At 34.2% G+C, this 17,831-nt stretch overlaps 1 long non-coding RNA gene across 1 annotated transcript in view; it reads right to left on the reverse strand.

Moving 5' to 3' along the window:
- LOC105737658 overlaps positions 1-7,674 on the reverse strand; it is a 117,310-nt gene extending 109,636 nt beyond the window's left edge. The window contains exon 1 of the long non-coding RNA XR_001113349.2: positions 6,890-7,674. This is a non-coding gene — a long non-coding RNA (uncharacterized LOC105737658). The remainder of the gene's footprint in view (positions 1-6,889) is intronic.
- Positions 7,675-17,831: the final 10,157 nt, after the last annotated feature.

Raw genomic sequence — 17,831 nt, forward strand, 5'->3', positions numbered from 1 at the left:
TCATACTTTAAGGAGGTTTAAGAGGCTGATAAAGTGCTTCTATAAAACTTTCCCTTGTAAATTTGGGTAATTAATTGGATTTTAAAAATTTGTCTATGGAGTGTGAAGTCAGACTGGCATGAAAAGAATACTTACTTTAAATTAAGAAAATTATGAATGCACAAGGGGAGGTGTACATTTTTTCTATGCACAATTATATAATATTAAAATAGAAGAGAAACAGATCATGTAGTAATTCTCTTTCATCATATGGACAAGGAAACCAAGGCATAGTGATGATAAATACTTTTAATTTTTTTTTTTTTCGAGATGGAGTCTCGCTCTGTCGCCCAAGCAGGAGTGCAGTGGCGCAATCTCAGCTCACTGCAAGCTCCACCTCCTGGGTTCACACCATTCTCCTGCCTCAGCCTCCCAAGTAGCTGGGACTACAGGCACCCGCCACCACGCCCGGCCAATTTTTTTGTATTTTTAGTAGAGACGGGTTTCACTGTGTTAGCTAGGATGGTCTCAATATCCTGACCTCGTGATCCGCCCGCCTCGGCCTCCCAAAGTGCTGGGATTACAAGCGTGAGCCACCGCGCCCAGGCCATGGCAAATATTTTTTTAACATAGCGAAATAGTTATCATCAAGACTAGTGTTCAGGGCTTCTGTTGCCTTTACTTGAAAAGTTTTACACAAGAGCACTTCATAAATTTCAGAAATTATTTTTTAAACTTCTGCTCCCTGTATTCCTGTACCCCCTAAGATTTAAGTAAGTTTTTCTTAGTCAATACAGTTAAAGCTGACCTGTATGAGGCTGAATAGAACACAACGCTGATTTGAAATGATCATTTTGAAGGTTGAAATAACTGGATCATGAACTGGTTGGTGATATTTTAGCCAATATAATGACCAAATCAGCTATCAATCATTATGGCAGTTAAGAAAACTAGGCATGATGAGGAATATCACATGATTATAGTGCAATTTTGAACAGTGATGAAATAGGTATAATGTGGGACTTCCATGCCAGAAAGGATTTGAAATAAGATTTATACATATACATATAATTTTCTCATAGTGCTTAAATAAAGACTTGCTAACAGGCTGATGGTACAGGACTTGTTCACTATTCCTTAAATTAGAGGAGGCTGTGAAAGAGTTATTTTTAACAGCTATGGTAAAATGAGAACATTAAACTTCAGAAAATCTGGATATAAATCTAGATTCTGCCATTTATAGTTCTTGTGACCTTGAAAAGGTCATTAAATGCAGCTGTAATTTTTTTAAAAAATGGTGATAATGCATTGGGTTTTTGAAAGGATTAAACAAAATATATATGTATACATATAAACAAGTATGTACACTATGAGAACATTATATGTATATATATATAATTATATACATAATGCATTGCAAAACAATATAGAAATGACGGGTGTTGTTATAAGTGGTAGTGAGTTCTAGTTAATTTTATGTGATACTGAATATCAGATTATTAGTAAATGATTAGAAAATATTTATAGATATTTTAGTTTTTTCTAGGCTAGTGATTCTCAAAGCATAAGCCCAGACCACTGAGGAACACTGACATATTTTTAAGGAGTCCTGGAGGTCCAAAACCACTTTTATATCAATACTTTTGTTATTTACTTTTTTTCTTGGGTTGAAATTTGCTCGCAATGCTGGAGCCTTAGTAGTCTTGGCTTCTTAGCATGAATCAACAGCACCAAACTTTGCTAGAAATCATTGTGTTCTTCATTTTGAGCAAAGATGATACACTTCCACTAAAAAAAAAAAAAAAGTGTTGCTCTTTGAAGAAGCAATTACTTTAATGAAATGTTTTCTCTTAGTTATGAATGTTTTTAATACTTTATATCACAAAGTGGGAAGTGCCCATAAAGAACTTGTGCTACATACTGAAGTACTAACCGTGATGGCTACTTTGAGGTAAAGGAGTTGTGTGATTCAGTTTGAGCTGAAATAGCCCCTTTTATACAAATATCTACTTGAATATCTACAACAAGTGAAACAACTCACAGTGTTTGTTGTCAATGATAAGATTTTAACGTTCAAGGAGAATTAGAATTTTGGAGAATTTTTATCTGCCATCGTGAGCATGACAGATTGCCGATACTTAATGATATTTCTGATAAGATCATAGAAGTTATATTAATACATGTGATTACTTTTTGATACTAGATAATGAAATGTGTCAAAATTTGCATAACTCAGTGAACCAATGTTTAATAGAAGACCAATTCATGATGCTACAAAATTATACATGGGTCAAAGATCCATTAAAAATGCAAGATAGTTGATAGATTTTAACCTAAGAGTGAAATATTCATTGATATGTTTTCTCATTCCCTGTTGCAACTAACTTTTAAGAAACGATTACTTGTTGATGTTTGGTGTATCAAAGAAGAGTATCTACAATTAACTGAACAGTCTACTAAAATGTCCTTTTTTTCAATTATATATTTGTGGAAATGTGGATTTTCCTCATAACCTCATCCAAATAAAATGTTGCAGGACTAAATGTAACAACAGATATTAAAATTCAGCATCTTGGATTAAGCCATGTTAAAAAGATTCGCTAAAGTGTAATACAATGACATTTTCCTTGCTTTTTCATTTTGAAAAATATAATTGTTTTAGTATAATACACTATGTTAACATTTAATATGTTTATAGTTATTTTAAATTAATTGAGGAATAATTTTAAAATATAATTTCTGTTTTATTTTATAATATGGTAGATGTGATTAACTATTATCTGCATAAACAAAAGCTGTTATAATCTCAGTGATTTTTAATAGTGTAGAGTAGTCTGTTCTAAGCTGTCATTGCTAAGGATAGTTGAACCACCACAGGGTTACCAAATGGAATTAGAATAGAAAGGTGATGATTTATTCAGGTAGCATTTTGAATTGTATTTTGAATTCCCAAAGACCTTCCATATGTGCATAAGAATGAACAAAATGTCTAGCTGTAAGTTTGTGTATATCTTCCTGAGCAGATTTTTGTATTGCTTACTACTTTAACAGTTTGCCTACCTTCTCTGTCTAGCTCACCTTTGTAGTCATAAAGCTTCTATAAAAGTGCATAACACAAAACAGAGGCTCCATGCATCTGTGTTGCATTGTTTTATATATATATATAGCTACATATATATATATATATATATATGTAGCTATAAAGTAAAACTATTTCTGTCATTTTCAAACAGCAAAATGTACAGCAATCATGAGTTACATGTACATGATACATTTCCTTTCATTGGCATCTTCCCATATCATACAGGCTATGAGATTTATATATTTATATAATTTATATATTTTATAGCTACTTGATCAGTATAGCTTCATGAAAGAGGTCGGATTTCTAAAGTAAGGGGTACTTTTCAGCATTAATAGCAATGAAAAGAACAGACTAGGGGACAATATAAAATATTCAAAATGTAGTTTAGTGAAGGAGGAAGAAGGTAAATTCATTTAGAAAGAGAACTAAGGAATGAAGAACACGGCCTTTGATTGAAGATGTGAAACTGACTCAGCTGAGATGTGATTACCTATATGAACAAAGGAGGAGTGAGTAGCACCTTCAGAGGAAACTGTGAAGTTGATTGGGTGGTATTTTAAAATTTAGGGCAGGAAGCCCTTCCCACACCTGAAATTATAGCTGATCAACCTAGCGCACTGTCTTAGAAGATTAATCAAAATAAGAAAATTAGAAAAAAAGTGTTTTTCCGAGAAGCTGTCCATTTCAAGTTAGGTCCTGAAATTGAGGCTTGCCTACTAATGTCAGAATGTCTAATAGGTGAGACAGTAGTCTGAAAAAAAAGTATTGAAAAAAAAGTATTGAACTGGATGTAGTTGAGTCCTTGCAGAGAGAAAAGGGAGAGAGATGTTTGATTTATGCCTCAGGTGTCTGGGAAAGAATGTAGTCTAGTTCGATGAAGATAATAGTTGAAATAAAAATAAGAATTTTTACTGTTTTCTTACAGCTACCTAGATGGGTATCATTATACTTAACAATTTTCAGTATATTTAGAAATAAGACTATTATAAAAAAGATTTTGAATGATTATTTAAAATTATTTTACAGTAACAATTGATAACACAAAGTAGATATTACCTGTATAAAATCTTGCTCCAATTTATTTTTAAGTAACTAGTATTTAAAATGAACTCTTAAGGCAGAGATTTAAATACACATTAATTCTCTTATGTCATTTTAATTGTCATAGAATATGTGTTTTTTTCATAATTAAAGTAAAATCTTCCAAATGATCTCAAAATCACTGAAATATTAGTAAGTCTTTCTATTTATTTCTGGAATGGCCTGTTCTATGAATTATGAAAAGGGTCAGACTAAGTATTTAAATATAAAAATTAAACCTATGTTTTTATTTAAGTATAGAGACTGTCAGGTGATACCAAAAGTAAGAATAATTTTTATTTGATCCTATGTTTTGGGGATGTTTTCTATCCTCTACTTTGATTTCCTCATTTCTTGATGTCTATATATGTCAATCATCCATTTTTACCATCAAACACTTTTGGTCCTGCATATGTACGCAAATACATATACCATATAAGTACACACACATTTTCTATTCTTAATTGAAAGAATTTGTAGTTATGAACTGTTAATAGTTCTCTAAGTAGCAATGATGTATATACAATTTAAAATCTGAGAGGAAAGCAAATACCTATATCTATCTATCCACCTATAGATGTAAATATCTATATATGTCCTCCAGAATTAATGCTCCAGTCACATGTCATTTTGTATCTTCAACTGGAGCACCTACTACTGGCTTTCCTTTCTTCTGTTTGAGACTGACATCATATAAATGTATGTATATACATATATATCTATCTGTATCTATCTACATATCTTCCTATAGTTGAGAATAAATTATTATACTATTTTGTATATCTCTACTGTTTATATATGTTTATATATTTATATAGTTTATATATAGCTACTTAAATAAATATGTTTATTTTTAAATTTTATCTATTCAAATATAAATACATGTATATTCTTATAGGTCTAGAAATTTCCCCTTCATTATTCGTTTAGAAGAAAACGAAGAAAATGTAATCAAAACAGTACTGTTGATTATTTCCTTCTTAATAAAAGTGAAAATATTAAACTGACTTTAAAGGTCGAGTCATGAACGCGTGTGTGTTCTAAGTGTTGTGGCCTAAGTCTTACAGTTCTGAGTGCTTTATAAATACGGCAAAGCCCTTAGCTACCCTACCAAAAAGAACAACAAAACATGTTAATGTTAAATTCAGCAAGGCTCAAGTTCTCAGTTTAACACACATGGGGCTCCACTGCTCTAATCTGTACAGGACAAGGACTTACTGGCCCTGGAATGCTCGGCCCTGTTTTCTGGGCCTTGTTCCTCTGGCTAACAACCTTACTAGTTAGTATAACAGTGGCTACATAAGTTATGGTGGGAAAAGCGTAATAATAATGTGCATTTTGACCAGTCAGTACAAAGTCCTCTAGTATAAACAGAAAGATAACACAGAGAAATTGCCCTGAACTCATGTCATCGTACTATTTTCCCATGCAAGGGGCACAAATAGGCTTGCTCCCTTCTCAAACTTGGATGAGACAGTTCAGGTTTAAGTGGGCATTTTAGTTTGTTTTTGGTTTTGGTTTTGATTTTCTGGTTTAAAATATGTACCCAGTAGTATTCCTACACAGAAGGAAGCGATAATAGCCAATAAATATGAACCATATCTACAAAACTCTGATAAGAAATTGTACATGCTTTTCTGTGCGGATGTTAAAACAGTATCATTAATATTATTTTGGATAGAATTTTCACTCCTGCTGTTTAGAAAGCAAATGAGCTAATGCTATAATTTCTCTTCTTGATAGAGATTCATCAGTGTGTTGATTCCCAAAACTGCATGGTAAGTACCTGCACAAACGTAATCAACCAAATCATTAGCATTTATTAAAGAAGACAATTTCAAATTGATGGGCAGTGCTGAAGAAACGTATAAATATAAATCTTTTCCTTTCTAAATCTTATTTGAATTACAACCAAAATATAGTCTTTGAATATAGCCAAATGTATTCTTACTTTTTTAAATAAAATGGTCGACACCATCTATTAGAAAAAATATCATTTTGAAGACTAATAAACTGAATTTCAGATTCATATGAAACAGCAAATATATGTTAAAAATGATGCAGTCATGTATTTGTTTAACATGTATAAACAACATTGTTTCAAACTAATGTATCAGTCTCCAATCTTTGCTTGCATTGTGTTATAAAGTTGATGGTTATACTCCGTCATCAGATGTTATCATTAGGACCCTAGAAAAAGAGTTCCATTTAAATATTGCTTCTAACTCTGACAGTAATCAGAGATTTCTATTATTACCAGATCAAGGCAACTTTATGTTAGTTATCATGCTTCCATCTTTTCACATAAAAGAGTAAATACAAAAGTACAGTATTGCCAGTTAGTAGTAATACTCTTGCTTTTCAATATAGAGGTACTTAGTACCAAACTATCAAGTAGTTTATTTTCCTTAAAAGTTAGATAGTGGAATACAAGCACATAGTTTCCCAAAAAGTCATAATTTACATTTTTCTTCTCAGATTTAAAACTCAGTTACTAAGAAAAATAGCTAAAACCCTACTTTAAAATGTGCTACATTGTGATTTATTAATATCATACCAATATACACTATGGAAAGATCATTATACATATTTTTACAAGTTTATGGAAGCTTATAAAATATGACTCCTCATTCTACATACTTGCTGGTATGTTTTTCAAAAAAAGGTCTAGCATCTTTCATGAAACATTCTCCCATTTTTTTCCATATACAATTAAACTTTACCTCAACCTAGAGTAAGACTTACCTGTCAGTTGCTTATAGTAGTTATTAAAAGTTCATAGTTCCTTGCAATATACCATAAGAAAATGTCTTTATGATAAATTCAGTCTACATTTTATCATTTAATCGGTTTATATTTTAAAAAATAGAATAGAAAGGAAAACCACTATTAAATGTCCATTGTAAGTTTTTTAGTTCTAATATGTTTTATTGCTCCCCACTAGTGAAATGTTCTAGAGAGAAAAAGGGATGGCAAGAAGTGAGAGTTTGTTAATAGGTCATAGATTTAGGCTCTGTTTACAAAAATCTGAAACACTGGGGTAATGCATGAAAAATTGAGTTATGCACAAATGTTTCCAATTACTCACTTGTTTGGCATCACATAGGGTGGACCAAGCATGGAAATTAAAGTCTACATTTTTCACCCCATTGTTGGCTGTGTTGTAGAAATGACCTTATAGGTCATATTGCTGAATTTATAAGTTTGCTTGCAGTAAGTATAACTATTCCTGTTTTACCATTTCAGAATCAAGCAAAACTAAGGATTAAGTCAGTCAATCCATGGAGGCTTAATAGAATGAGGCATTTAAAATATTTCAAGAATGAGCATGAGTATATCAGTGAGGATGACTCAGAATGGTGTAACTGAATTATTTTGTGAGTAAAGAGCTACCTTGGTCCTCCTCCAACCTTTAGAGGCTGTAAAAAATGAGTGTGAACTTTCATGAGGTTAATGCATTTTGAACATACCAGAAAGATCAAACTTTAGCCCACACATGAGAATTAATTTTCTTACAGCTTCAACTACTTAAAGACATCTCTTGTGATATATGGACTCTAGAATTAATGCTACAGTCACATGTCATTTTGTACCTTCAACTAGAACACCTACTACTGGCTTTGCCCCTCTTCTGCTTGAGACTGACATCATATAATGAAAGATGAAGGAGCCAATACGCTTCTTAAGAAGCCAGTAGTCATGAGACTTCACCTGCCACCACAGATAGAGAGAAAAAAAAAGGGGAGGGGGTAGTTAGCAATTTCAAGAGCCACAATTTACCATGGAAGCCTCTACTTAATATTCCGCTTGATCTGCCAAGTTTATAGCCTGGCAAATCTGAATACAAATGTCGATGCAAATGAGGATTCATTATTCTTACAAGGTCTTTGTGTTGAAACTTAATGTAACTTGGTTCCTATGGTTGCTCAGGGAACGTAGATTGCAAGACAGAAAAAAATGATGAAAAGAACAAAAATGGAAAGGAAAATAATAGAAATAGAAGGAAATGCTTAAAATGCACTTTAGCTTGAAATAGGAGGATGCACAGGGACAAAGCATTGTCATTACAATCTCTGCTTATTGCCAGTCCTGGTATCTACTTCTCATCAGCAACAGAGGAGTTAACCACTCAAGAACATTCTACACAGAGAGAAAACAAGTCTCCTTTTACTGATTATAACACATTGTTCCCATTATAAAACCAATTCTTCAGATTGTCAAATTTTTTACCATTCTTTTATAATTATAGAGCTCATGGGCTGGTGGGACCTACACATTCCGATCTCTAAGAAGACTACAAATGCATTAAAAAACCCCACCCAACAATTCCCTTTCTTTCATATGGATTTATTGCAAATAATTCAGAATCAATATGTTAAGAAAGCTAAAATTAATAAACTACACATTGAAAAATCACAACACTTTAGCATCATTCATTTATTGTTTACCATAACCCATTGCACACAAAGGTTGAGAAACCTCCAAGTTAGAGGAAATCCTGAGAGGCTGCAAAATTATGATTATATCTCATATACCACAGTATATTGTTCCGATGAATCTTTTGCATGGTTAGCTGTTGTTTACATATAAATACCTTCTCCGGAAATAAAAAATGTACTGAAGGTAACAGGAGCTGCAAAGCTTAGCAGATCCGATGATCCCAAGATCATGCAGTAAGGCTTGCTTCTTCATCCATAAATAAAGCGCATTTGCATCCATTCAGTCAAATTAGCTCCATTAAAAAGGTGGTTATAATTAGCTCCTTTTTCTGGTTCACGGGTGAAATTCTTGCATGCCTGCTGTTTTGATTAAATCCACCATTGTCTTCCAATAGCTAGTGCTAATTCTTCCAAGGAAATCTTCAGTTGAGGTGTTATTTTATTCTGCGCTTCCGTTAGTTGTCTAATTTACGCCAAGTCCCTGCAGTGTTTCCTTAAGCCATCCTCTTTGTCTTGCCTTTGAAATTTACCAAATCTTACAAGAAATCAATACTTAATTGATTATTCACTTTTCTGCAGCTTCAAACAGCAAGCACGCATAAGATCCTGGAGTAGTCCCCCGATTTCCAATGCAGGAGGTTGCTTGGTGGCAGAGCTCTGCAAGTGTCCAACAGCAGGCATTCCATGGAGCCGTGCACTGGCGTGGAGTGCCAGCCAGCGTCTGATAAGGAAAACGAAGATACTCTAACGAAGCAGGAAAACTTCCTGGATGAGGCAGATCCATCTCAAGGCTTTGGATAAAAGGCTGAAGCAGGAGCAATTGGATACCAGAACATTATAATTTTTTTTTTTTTGCATTATTCCTTTTGCTTTTTGCTTACCATTTTCTTCCCATGGCACTGAAGTGGAATATCCCAAGTGCCACCGAACTCAGAGAGCTCCACGCCGGAATGGGGGTGAGACTGGTGTTGTACCTCTGGCATAGGATAAGGATGGCAGGCACGTAACATTACGAAATGTAGGACAAATTCAAGCGAAAGAGAGGGAGAGGGAGAGAGAGGGGGAGAGGGAGAGCTAGAGACAGATGGCGGATCTGGCTAGGAGCCAAAGCCAGTGAAATGAATTACATTGCTGAATAACTGTACACCATTGATTCTGCCACTTGTTGCTGCATGGTTAAAAAAAAGGAATTTTTAAAAAGCCCCAGTGTATGCTGGAATCCCCTTATTTGTCATGTGTGAAGCAGACAACTTTCACACATAACTCCATCCTGACAATGATATGCTGTGGGTGTCTTGCATAGGTGTGTAGATGCGTGTGAATGTGGTTGTGTGCATGTAGGTGTGCCCAAGAAAGTAAATGTGAGTGTGTGTGCATATGTATGTGGGAGAAAGGAAAAACAATTCCTGCAATCCAGCCATTTTTGTTTAATGAAGAATGGAGGACTGGCATTCACAGATGTGGTTATGTGTTGCATATTAATGTGTGCTTACCAGACATTCTCCCCCACTTTAAAAATGAGTGGCACAGGAGTGAAGCCCTCTATAGATCAACCACGTGGGAGAAGCAACTCATGAGGTAGCATGTCATCTCTAAACCTACAAATGTGGCACAAAGAATTCCGCAGAACAAGTTGCTCTCTGACAAGAAGAAAAGCTGGTCCCAGGAATACGATGTTTGGGTGTTTTCGAAAAGACAGCCAGTCTCAGCAGATTGTTCAATAAATGCTTCATACCCAGGATGAAGGGAGACATTATGGGATGCCCAGGGGGCTTTGGAAATCAAATACAATGTTTGAGTAGCACAATTTGAGGTACATTATAAAAAAGCAATTTGAATTGCCAATGAGGCGACATATCTGCATGCTAATTAGACCTGTGTCAAGCTTAGTCTGCAGGCTTCTGTTGATGGGGAGGAATGTGCATGTAGCTCTGCTGAGCGATTGTTTCTGCATAAATTATCAGCTTTGTCCTACTGATCATTTTCCCAAACAAACATGAAATGCAAGATCAAAAAGCGATTCTAAAATTAAAATTATTGATTGACAAAGCCTAGATTTCAGAATCTAATTAGAGGAGGCACAAACAAAAGCTGATATTATTACTGACTATGCCTGAGCTAGCAGCCAGATTGTGCAGGGTTTGTAATTTATCTTTGTTTATGCAGCCAGGATATTAAAAATGTAATTAAAATGGTAAAATGATCTGATCAGAAATAGCCACCTAGTGGCAAGTATATTATTTTAAATGGATTATAAACGCATTGGTCTGTGCAGATAAAAAGCTTTTTTTTTTTTTTTTTCATGACAAACCTAGCATCTCATTGAGATTGTGCTGAGCAATTTATCTTTGGCTAATAAGTTGTCTTTTGTGTTTTGTTCCATAGATAAGCAACATCATTTATAACCCTCATTTGTGCACTAATAAACATTCTGTTATTACAGGTGGCATCTTGTTATTACAGAAATATCTTTCATAAATTATACTTTTTTCACAAATGGAAGTAATGCAACACCTATTTGGTATACTCATCATATATGTTAAATATAATAATTGCATAATTGATAACATCAGCAGGTAAGGTCACTCTCCCTTCTTTTGAATTTTCTGATTTGAAATGGATCTGGATATCTCTGGAATTTAGCATTGATGGTAATCTAGAGCTATGAACCTGAGATTGTAAAGCAAACACGCTTGCCTACTGAGAAGCTTCAACTCACTACTACAGAACAGATTTAGTTACTTAAAAGCAAGCAATAAGGTGATTCAAGTGATTTATAGGCTGCATCATCTCTCATTTAGCAACATTTTGGAAGTGCCAATGAATTATTTTAGGAACAAATTGTCTAATATAAAATTTATTAACCAAAATGCATTGGCTGTCATCAAATTGTACATTTTGCAGCCAGCCGCTAGATCCAGTCCTGTGATTCTCTAATAAAGCACCTAAAAATGCGTGATAAATACTTTTAAGAAAAATGAGAGCCCAGGCTTGTGAAGTCTACATAAGAAATGTAGAAATACATTTCTTTTCCTTTTTCTTTTTTTTTTTTTTTAATGAAATCACTATGGACCTGCTCAATTCCCTTTTAAGAAATTCACAATTTAGGGTCCTGTCAGCAGCTCTAGGGTCTTTTGTTAGGTGCACTTAAAATGCCAGATTAAATATTAATATGTGGTTAGAATTGTGCTATTTTGCAAGATCTGAAACCCTATTAGTAAATCATGATCTGGTGACTGATGCAAGAAATTTCAAGGCGCCAACAGTGCAGATTGCTTTATGCCCATTAATCTGATGGATCACTAATTTTTAGTAAATTGGGTCTTTGGAATCAGAGCTGTGAGCAGGTACATGTTTTTCACCAACAGAGAACACAGTCCACATAATATAGCATCTTTTTTTGCAATATGTGCACCATAACAGGCAGATTTGTTTTGCATAATCAATAACAATGCTTGCATGAGCAATGCTGTATTTCAAAATATACTTTTAGCTGTATTGCAAAGTGCCCAAAGAGAAATAATTGTAGATTTCATAGGCTTCCAGAAATGTTTTAAAGGGAAATAAAGAAGGGCAGAGCCTGATGTGGGGACAGAATACATCAATCTCATTTGCACTCTTTATAAATCAGAAACTATGAACTAACGGTGACATTCTAGAGAGATTCAATGGTACCTCTGAAACTCTGGTGAACTAACAGATAAAACCACACACATAAGATCAGTTAAAAGACTGTGAAAAGGAAAATAGGAAATAATGAACAATTGCATGAAAGCAACTTCCCTATTATTTCTGAAAATACGACTACATAACACGCTACTGCCCTTGAGATGTGAGAGATGTTTTAACATATGGCTTGTCTCTGAACTGTGGTTGAAATTACTATTTGATCCTTTGATAACACAAGTGGGAAGACATATTTATTGGCGATATTTGTTTCACACAGATGGGCCTTGACTTCTAAATCCTTGTAATGTGAATTAACATATTTCATTATAGTATTTACCAATTATAAAGCATTTTCCTCCTGGTGGATACCATCCAAACTTATGCTGGGTTCTGCCTTGCCATCTGTCTTCTCTTTCATTTTTACAGACCATCCTACAGTACAGATATCGTGAATTTAAAGGGACAACCATGAAGGACTAATGACTTGTTTCTTCCTCTCTGCTTTATTATTATTATTATTGCTATTGCCTTAGCAATAAGTAGAGTTGCAATGTTCAAACCAACATGTAGGTAATATATGCCTTTAGTCACATTCTAATTCAGTGCCTTCACTGAATTCTCACATCTAGTACTACGAAACTCATTATTATGTTATTTCAAATTATTGAAATCAATTTTTAATCTATAAAATTAGTTTTCTATATCATAATGGATACATCCTATGTAAGATTCATTCACACACACATACACACAATATTTTATTGTTTCTATAACCCTAAAACTCAAAGTTATGACAATCACACACTCAAAGCATTATGTAGTTATAGAGTTATGCTTATTTAACTTAAATAGGGTCAGTGGGAAAGAGGTATTATTCTCTGGATAGACAGCCAAAAACTTCTTTTGTTTGTTCTTCTCTTTCACTTTTGGTTGTGGTTTGATGATTCCTCCCCATTCTGTCCTACACATAAAGAGGGTGCATGAAATTCTTCTGTTATTTTTCTCTATCACTAGGATTATTTTCACCACAACATGAAAAAGGATGTCTCGCTTTACACTCCTCCTCATGCCCTCAAAATTTTATTGATCAGCTAAAATTAATAGAATTTTACCATTATAACAGATTATATATAAAAATAAGTTCGAAACAAAAAGTTTAGCATTCTCAACGCCAAATTATGTTAGGTCCTCCTGTTTAACACCCCGATACAAGTATGTGCTTTGCCTTAGTAATGTTGACTAGACTTGCTAATTTAATTATTTTTAATAACTTTGGTTTTTTTAAATCAAACATGAGGACAAGAATATTTTCCAAGCACAGTTCCTGTTATGTAGCAATTAGTTACTCATTAACTATTTGTGATCCCATGTTTGAATAAATAAATAGTTATAAGAACATAAGTAATAAGTTAATTTTGGAGAAAAAAGTTATCTATGCTTCAGAGGAACAGTACGTAGCACTACAGCATAAATTTCTCTCTAAGTGACATACTCTTTAGTTTGCTGCTCTCATAGGCATATATTTTTAACATGATGCTTTAGTGGAGGAAAGCTTGGTAAGTTAATGATAAGATAAACAGTTGCCAAGATATTTCTCTTGAATTGTAGGTTGCAACTTCTCAATGAAATTGCCTAATTGTGTATCTATCAGCAAGCAGATAAGTGGTTGGATCAGGAATTCCTTAAGGTCTCATTTACCACTAAAATTCTACGTTCTATGTATCCAGATAGCTGGTCTGAGGGCATATTAGGGTACAGACTATGCTGCAATAAAAAGACATCCAAAAATACAATGTTTCAAACATTCAGAATATTATTCCTCATGCAATAATCCAGGTATAAGAAGGCAATTCAGGGCAAGTAGGCAGCTATCCTCCATAAGCTCATAGAGGCTCCCTGTTTCCTTCCATCTTGTTGTTTTAACCCAGTTGTGCCCAACCCTTTTGGCACCAGGGACTGGTTTCATGGAAGACAATTTTTCCATGGACAGAGTGGTGGAGGTGGGATGGAAATGGTTTTGGGATGAAACTGTTCCACCCTGGATCATCAGGCATTAGTTGGATTCTCATAAGGAGTGTGCAGCCTAGATCCCTCACATGCACAATTCACAGTGGGGTTGGTGCTCATATGAGAATCTAATGAAAGGAGGTGATGTTCCCTTGCCCTCTGATCACCTCTTGCTGTATGGTCTAGTTCCTAACAGGCCACGGACAGGCACCGATTCACAGCCCAGGGATTGGGAAACTCTGCTTAACCTTTTCAGTTTAAACCATATCTGGATTCCAACTGGTGGGAAGGTATGAAAACAGGAAGAGAAGAAGCCCAAGCAATTTAATCTCATTGTCATACCTATTTTAAGGGACCCTTCAAAATGTAGTCTTTAGATGAGTGATCATGTGCAGCTAGTAAGAAAAACTGAAGAATGGCAATCAGGGAGAAATTAACAATATGTATTTCAAGGCCTTCTCTCAAATTACTTTCCCTCCTGACTAGGAATCCCACTCAGTTCTCCTTAGAGCTGTTGAAATTCTGGCTCTTTTTGGTCTTGGGAGTCCAGGTTTCTCTGTGTTAGTTTTCTCTTTGGCCAAAATGAAAAGTTTGAGCTATTATTGCAAAATATTATTCTATTTCTAAAATTTCGTGATTCTTGTTTTTCAAGAGAAATAGAGAATTTGTTGATTGTGCTTGCACATGTGTAAAAATCTCCCCAATTTAAAATATATTATTGAGCAATGTCTGATAAAAGACAAATTTATTCTTAAAACTGACCAAAATGTTAAAGTTTATCAATAATTCCCAGTCTTCTCTGTGACCTTCAAGAACTCTGAATCTTCATTTTTTAATATCAGGTTATTTTAGGACATATTTTCAGCTGTGAACCAATCATGACCAGAATAGCTCTCCCTAATTTCTCTTTAAGTCAAGAGCCAAAAAGACAGTTTCAACCCTATTGTGGTGTCATGAGGTAAAAAGGGATAATGAATGGAGTATAAAACTCATTTGATAAATATTTGAGTACCCTCCTTATATGAGATAATGTACAAATTATAGTGAATGATTCAATAAAATATAAAACATACTCCTTTTCCTTAATAAGGTCGTAGTCCCATGGGTTTATAAGAAATAGATAACAACACATGGAAGCTTGCCATATTTGTTATAAGAATAAAGTGAAACATATTCTAGAATATTTTCACAGAAAAAATATTTGCAGACATAGTCAATCAATAACAGTAAGCAGAGTAGAGGTTAGATCTGGTATCAGATTCACCCTCTTGGGGGAAACCCATTCCTCTTATTGAAAGTAAAGTTCAATTTGGTGGACAAATACACTTTGATGTTCAAAATTCATGGTAACTTCTGGTCGTGATGCATATGAAAAGAAAGAAATTTGCAAAGGGACATAACAGGAATGCCCATTGTTTTTTAGGGAGTTCATTCTAGCAGTGCATTTTTTTCTTAGGAATTGTACAAACTCTAACTCACTGCCTTAGAGACAGAATCAAAGTTCTAATCGCTGGAAAGGAGATTGGCAAGACTTAGGTAAGAGTTCTAGTCTTAGTGAGGACTGAAATATTAAATAAGCTAACAGCATAATTCCAGAATGAGGAGCAAAACAAATGAGATTAGGATTCAGAAAAGAAGGTTAGTGTTGGAAAAAGTTGTGGCGTATTAGACAAAAGAGTTTGGGATTTTCTTGATTAAGTAATGCAGAACTATTGCAATGTTCTGTTTTTGTTTTAGCTGGAGTAGCACACTGTCAAAGCTTCTTTTCAGTAGGAAAAATTCATTAGAGGTGGTTTGGAAAGGGCTGAGATTATGTAGGAAAATTCACTAGTTTTATACACTTTCTATGGAACAATTACTCTATGCTATACATTGTATTTTGCATCGGGGGAAAACTAAGCCTGTAATTCCATGCTTAGAAGGCTCAGAGAAAATGTACTGTTGATGTGAACCATAGTGTTGTCAGTGAAATAAACACAAGACAAAATACAGAGGCAGAAACTTCAAGACTCTATGTCCGATTGGAAAGTAAGAAGTTCTGACAAAAACTGAGATGTTGAGCTTCAATAACTGAGATATAAATGACATAAACAGAAATATAGAAAATGTGATGACCAGGAGACATACTGAATTTAATCTATTGGTGATGAAATTGTATAGGGAATTTTTAACAGGCATTTTAACATCAAGATCTAGAATTTGGTGAAGAGTACTGTAGAGAAAACAATAAGATAATTAAGACTCATCTAGAAAGGCAGAAAATAAAACTGTGTATGCATCAGATGGCAGAGAAGAAGCACTTAAAAACAGAGAAGGTAAACCAGGAGAGTATAAACATTCATTTGTTTATTCATTAAGTAACTATTTAATTTTAAGAAAGCGAGAGGTTTACGTGCAAGTAGTTGCCAAGTAGACTAATGTATCCTACTAATGAATCCTCCCAAGACAGTGTATCCTACTAAGAAATAATTAGTGACTTTTAAAGTAAGCAGTCTTGGCCAATGAAGGCATACAAGCTAATTCGCAGTGAGATGAAAAGAAGGAACAATGAAGACAGTGAAGGCAACAAGGTAGTATTTTTTTCTACATATTGTGTGAAAAGTCTTAAGAAATTTTCATTTCACAGGTCGAAATGAAAGTTGTCATGGCAAAAGAAAAATGGAGGGATAACTTAGGTGGGTCAACAAAGATAGTTTAGTATTTCGGTTCCAGGGAGAATTCTTTGTTATGTGTGAGACACGTACCTTGGTTTTTAAACATTATTTTTGTAAAGCCTGTCTTCATAATTTTGTAGGTTACCTTCGTTTTCAGAGCAGAGCAACACTGTAAGATCCTTGACATTTTTAAGGATGCTAATGAGCCAAGTAGATGCTTGTATCTTGAGGATAGGCGTCTGGCCAATGGTCATGAAGTTGCAGGGCTTATCAAATTCTGTCCTTGGATCCCAGTGAAAAGTGAAATATCCCTAACTGATCTTTGGGATACTAAAATTCATGCTTTAGCAGTATGGAAAAGTATTAAAGAGCTTTATTAGGTTACAACTAGTTTTACCCAATCTAAAAAGTTACCTTGCACCTAAGTAAAGAAGATTATTTATGTAATAATCTGCACATATGTTCCCATCAACCACTATATATAATCATTTCATGGCATTCAAATTCAGCACAAAAACATCAAGACCTAAGTACAAATATTACTGTAATGGGTATTCATTTCTAGAGGTCATCAGGGGAAGGGATTAATTTTGCTTTCCTTATTGTACACACAGCACAGCACACGGAGTCATGTTACAATGTCTCTATCTTGAAAATTGCATTTCAATGTAATGGGAAAGGCACTTTTAAAAGCAATTTTATAATTTTAGATACATTAACTGCATTTCACTCCACCCTTCTTTGCTAACAGATTTTGAGGCCTTTCATTTGGATAAAATGGATTTTTGTCAATTTTAGAAAGAAAATGTTGCAAATGTTTTCTTAAAATTCTTTTTCCATACTTTCTTTGATGATTTTGATTGCTCATCTAGGTCCATATGCAAATATTCTGTATCATGGCATTTCTGAGGGGCAATT

The sequence above is a fragment of the Nomascus leucogenys genome, chromosome 16 (genome assembly GCF_006542625.1).
Source record: "Nomascus leucogenys isolate Asia chromosome 16, Asia_NLE_v1, whole genome shotgun sequence".
Lineage (NCBI taxonomy): Eukaryota > Metazoa > Chordata > Mammalia > Primates > Hylobatidae > Nomascus > Nomascus leucogenys.